The sequence below is a fragment of the Talpa occidentalis genome, unplaced genomic scaffold (genome assembly GCF_014898055.3).
Source record: "Talpa occidentalis isolate TD23 unplaced genomic scaffold, MPIMG_talOcc4v2.1 talOcc4.2, whole genome shotgun sequence".
NCBI lineage: Eukaryota > Metazoa > Chordata > Mammalia > Eulipotyphla > Talpidae > Talpa > Talpa occidentalis.
The window spans coordinates 29,703,780-29,709,295 of record NW_023602073.1 but is presented as its reverse complement, the minus strand read 5'-3'; positions in this window follow the sequence as shown (position 1 = coordinate 29,709,295).

Here is a 5,516-nt window from a genome sequence, read left to right as displayed (position 1 = left end):
TCCAAAAACGGATGACTGGATCAAGAAGATGTGATATACACATGCAAAAGAATGAAACTAGACCACTACCTCTCACTGCACAAAAATCAGCTCAAAATGGATAAAGGAACTGGTCATAAGACCTAAAACCATAAAATATATAGAAGAAAATATAGGTCAAACACTATAAGACATACATCTTTAAAAACTCATCACCCAAAGCAAAGAAAGTCAAGGAAAAGATAAACACCTGGGATTACATCAAACTGAAAAGCTTCTGCACAGCAAAAGAGACATTAACCAAAACAAAGATACACTCTACTGATTGGTAAAAAATTTTTGCACTCCATACAGCTGATAAGGGACTGATCACAAAGATACACAAAAAACTCAGAGGACTCAACAAAAACAAAGTAAACAATCCAGTCAAGAAATGGGCAGGAGAACTTAACAGACATTTCTCTAAAGAGGAAATGCAAATGGCCAACAGGCATATAAAAAACTGTTCAACATCCCTTATCATCAGGGAAATGCAAATCAAAACCACATTGAGACACCTCCTTACACCAGTAAGAATGGCACATATTAAAAAAACTAGCAACAACAAATGTTGGCGAGGATGCTGTGTAAAAAGGAACTCTCCTACACACGCTGGTGAGAGTGCAAACTGGTTCAACCACTATGGAAAGCTGTCTGGAGGCTCCTCAGTCTACTAAAAATGGAGCTACCATATGACCCAGCAATTCCACTCCTAGAGATCTAGCCAAAGGACACAAAAACATTGATTCAAAAAAACACCTGTAACCCTATGTTTATTGCAGCACTATTTACAATAGGTAAAACCAGGAAACAACCCAAATGCCCAAAAATAGATGACTGGATCAAGAAGATGTGGTATATATACACTATGGAATATTATTCAGCAATCAAAAAAGATAAAGTCATGCCATTCGCAGCAGTGTGAATGGAGCTAGAAGGAATTATGCTCAGTGAAATAAGCCAGAAGGAAAAAGAAAAACATTGGATGGTTTCACTTATAGCAGGAATATAGGGGAATAAGACATCAGTGTAAAAAAAATAACAACAGTACAAAATACAACAAAGCAAAAATAGGCAATTATAAACCAGAGACATACTGCAGGGGAGGAGGAGGGAGAGGGAAGAGAGGGAGGCAGTGAGGAGCACAGAGGACTGAGGTGATGGTGCACGGGTGCATTGGGGAAGGAAATTCTATGGGGACTACACCTGGGGAGTGGGGGAAACAAATATTGTTTAAAAATGAACAACGATGTAAAAAATAAAAAAAAATTTTAAATGATGTGGTGTATATGCACAATGGAATACTATTCATCAATCAAAAAAGATAAACTAATGCCATTTGCAGCAACATGGATGGAGCTGGAAGGGATTATGCTCAGTGAAATAAGTCGGAAGGAAAAACAATATTGATGGTATCAGTTACATGAAGAATATAGGGAAACCTAACCAAGGCTCAGAAAAAAAAGACAAACTAGCAGGCAAACTAGAGAACTGAGACTTACCTCAGGGTAGGGGGAGAAAAGGGGTCAAAACAGGGGAGAGGAGAGCACAATAGACTGTGGTGATAGTTCACAGGTGGTGTGGTGGTGGGAAATTTCATGGGGAGTACACCTGAGGGGAGAAATCAAACATTATATAGAAATGAACAATGATGTAAAAATAAATAAATAAAATTTAAAATATAAATAACTTTAAAAAAAAATAAATAAAGCAGCAGTCTGAAACCTTAGTACAGAAAACCTAGAATGATTGCCAAAAGAGCCTGGGCAAAGGAGCGCCTAAGAAGCCGAGCGGCATGATGTCATCATCTGCATTTTTTTGTGCAAAGTTGCCAGGAGGAGCACAGGAAGCTCCAGATGCTTTAGTCGGCTCCTCAGAGTTCTCTAAGAAGTGCTGAGAGGTGGAGACCATGTCTGCTAATGAGAAAGGAGAGTTTGAAGTCACTGCAAAGGCAGACAAGGCCCATTATGAAAGATATCTTATGTCCTCCCTCAGGGGAATGAAAAGGTAGTTCAGTGATCCCAATGCACTCAAGGGTCCTCCTTTAGACTTTTCTTGTTTGGTTCTGAGGATCCCCCCAAAGTCACAGGAGAACACCTGGCCCATCCACTGGTGATGTTGCAAGGAAACCGGGAGAGTCGTGGACTGACTGCTCAGATGACTAACTGCTCAGATGCTGCTTCCTGAGCTGGAGGAAAGCCTGATGAGTTATTCTTATAAATCTCTTACTTTGCCTAATTTATAAAGTAAACTTTATCATATATATATCATATATATATTTATCTCATATATATGTGTGTGTATAGGGAAAATCTTTTTTTTATTAATACATTTTATTTTTATATTCCCCATACATTTGCAACCCCCTTATTTTGACCCCAATCCCTCCCCTCCCCGCGCCCCACCCCCATAGAGTGTTTCTGGTTCATAGTTGTTTGTTGATTTTGATTTTCACTTTCTTATAGTTATTCATTTTCCTGGTCCCTTATTTAAGTTTTCTAGATTCCTGCTGAGTGAGACCATCCAGTATTTTTCTTTTTCTTTCTGGCTTATTTCGCTGACCATGATCCCTTCCAGCGCCATCCATGTTGCTGCAAATTGCATGTGTTTATCTTTTTTTGAATGCTGAGTAATATTCCATGGTGTATATGTACCACATCTTCTTGATCCAGTCATCTATTTCGGGCATTTGGGTTGTTTCCAAAGCTTAGCTATTGTAAACAGTGCTGCTATAAACATAGGGGTGCAGGTGCTCTTTGGAATTGATGTTTCTGTGTCCTTTGGGTAAATACCTAGGAGTGGAATTGCTGGATCATATGGAAGCTCTATGTTTAGTAGGTCCAGAAATCTCCACACAGCTCTCCATAGTGGTTGGACCAGTTTGCACTCCCACCAACAGTGCAGGAAAGTTCCTTTTTCTTCACATCCTCGCCAACATTTGTTGTTGCTAGTTTTTTTAATATGTGCCATTCTCACTGGTGTAAGATAGTATCGCATGATAGTTTTGATTTGCATTTCCTGATTACAAGTGATGTTGAACATTTTTTCATATGCCTGTTGGCCGTTTGCATTTCCTCTTCAGAGAAGTTTCTTTTTAGCTCTTCTGCCCATTTTTTGACTGGATTATTTTCTTTGTTGTTGTTGAATCTCATCAGCTCTTTGCAGATTTTTGTGATCAGTCCTTTTGTAACAGGGTGGTCCCCTCTCCCTGTCCTATAACACTTTATCATTAGTGTTGTGTGCAAAAATGTTCTCCCAGTCGATGGGGTTTCTCTTTGTTTTGGTTATTGTCTCTTTTGCTGTGCAGAAGCTCTTTAATTTGATGTAGTCCCAGCTGTTGATCTTTGCCTTCACTATCACTGCTTTGGGTGATGTGTCTGTAAAGATGTCTTTGATATGCATATCACGTAGTGTTTCGCCTATATTTCCTTCTATGTATTTTATGGTTTCAGGTCTTATGTCTAGTTCTTTAATCCATTTTGAGTTGATTTTTGTGTATGGTGTGAGGTAATGGTCAAGCTTCATTCTTTTGCATGTAGCCACCCAGTTTTCCCAGCACCATTTATTGAACAAACTTTCTTTGCTCCAATGCATAGTCGTTGCTCCTTTGTCAAAGATTAGTTGACCATAAATCTGTGGGCTTATTTCTGGATTTTCTATTCGATTCCATTGGTCTGTGTGTCTGTTCTTGTTCCAATACCATGCAGTTTTGATGATTATGGCTTTGTAGTATAGTTGAAGTCTGGGAATGTGATGCCTCCATTCCCTTCTTTTTTTTCAGGAGAGCTTTGGCTATTCGGGGTTTTGTGATTCCATATGAATTTCATCAATAATTGTTCTATTTCTTTGAAGAATGACATTGAAATTTTGATTGGAATAGCATTGAATCTGTATATTGCTTTTGGTAGGATGGCCATTTTAATAATGTTTATTCTTCCAATCCATGAGCAGGGGATGTCTTTCCATTTCTTTGTGTCTTCTTCTATTTCTTTTAACAGTGTTTTATAGTTTTCTTTGTATAGGTCCTTTACCTCTTTTGTTAGATTTATTCCCAAGTATTTGATTTTTTTTTGTTTTGATAATAAAAGGGATGGTTTTTTTGATTTCTTCTTCAGATTTATTGTTTGTGTATAGGGAGGCTACTGACTTTTGCATGTTGATTTTGTATCCTGCCACTTTACTGAACTGATTGATGAGTTGAATTAGTTTTCTGTGGAGTTTTGGGGTTCTCTATGTATATATTATATCATCTGCAAAAGTGATAGTTTGGCTTCTTCTTTTCCTATTTGGATTCGTGTATAGGGAAAATCTTAATGAATACAGGGCTTCATACTGTTTGTGGTTCAGGCATCCACTGGGGGTCTTGGAATACATCATATCTGGATAAACAGGGACTACTGTATTATTTTGGAGAATTAGACCATCTAATGGGTGGGTCTAGTGTGTCCTTGTTGCTGTCATTGCATCTGCATTTACAAACATCTTTCGACATATGATGCTGAGTATCTGTTCATATCAATATAGCTTCCTTGGTAACTATTCAACTATGTTCAATGTTTTAAAAGTTATTTGTTTCCTTGCTGAATTTTAAGGAATCCCTGCATGTTTTAAAACATGTGTTTTATCAGAGATTTATCTTGCAAATATTTTCTTCCAATCTTTGGACTGAGCCCTTATCGACCTAACACTAACATTAATGCATAGGTATATTTTCCTGGGAAGAGAAATAAGAAAGTTAATACTGAAATGGCTTGTGAGTGGAGAGGACTTGGTTGACTGGAGGATGATGTGACTTATTTATTTGTGTATGTTCTTGAGTACCTTTTGAATCCTGTGTGCATATGTGTGTGTGTGAATAAGGAATATCATTTATTATAAAAATCATCTATTATCACAAATAAGTTAGATGACAATCCCTGACATGATGAAACACTCCACAGATCCCCTCAGCCGCGTGTTCTCAGGCTCTGAGCCTCTGCTCTAGGACCCACCATCTTGTCACTGAACTGTTTTGCCTTAGAATTTCCACCTGACAAATTTGGGCTGGATGGATGGACACCGTTTCCACTGAAAAGAGCTCAAAATGCCACTTTCTTAGAAGCATCAGAACTGACGTTATAGTGATGAATGCTCACACCCAGACAAGAAGGGTGAGACCCTGCATGGGTCCCACAGAGAGCAGTGTCCTGAGGAGGGAGGAAGGGCTGTGAGGGCCCCGCCCAGAGCAGGCACAGAGCCCAGCCCTTCAGCTCTGGGCTGAGGCAGATGAGGACACCTGCTGTCCCTGCTTTATTCTGATTATAATGTTTATGTTGTATTCTGATTATGATATATACATATAATGTACAATTTATATGATGTAATGTATATTCACTATCAAAGTATAAAGTGTTACAAATGATAAAGTAAAAAAAAATCCAATCACTGGTTGCATTTCTCCTAGTCTATTGCATATCCTCTGCAATGTGGAGGAGGTGCTCCTGAGTGTGGAGCAAGGT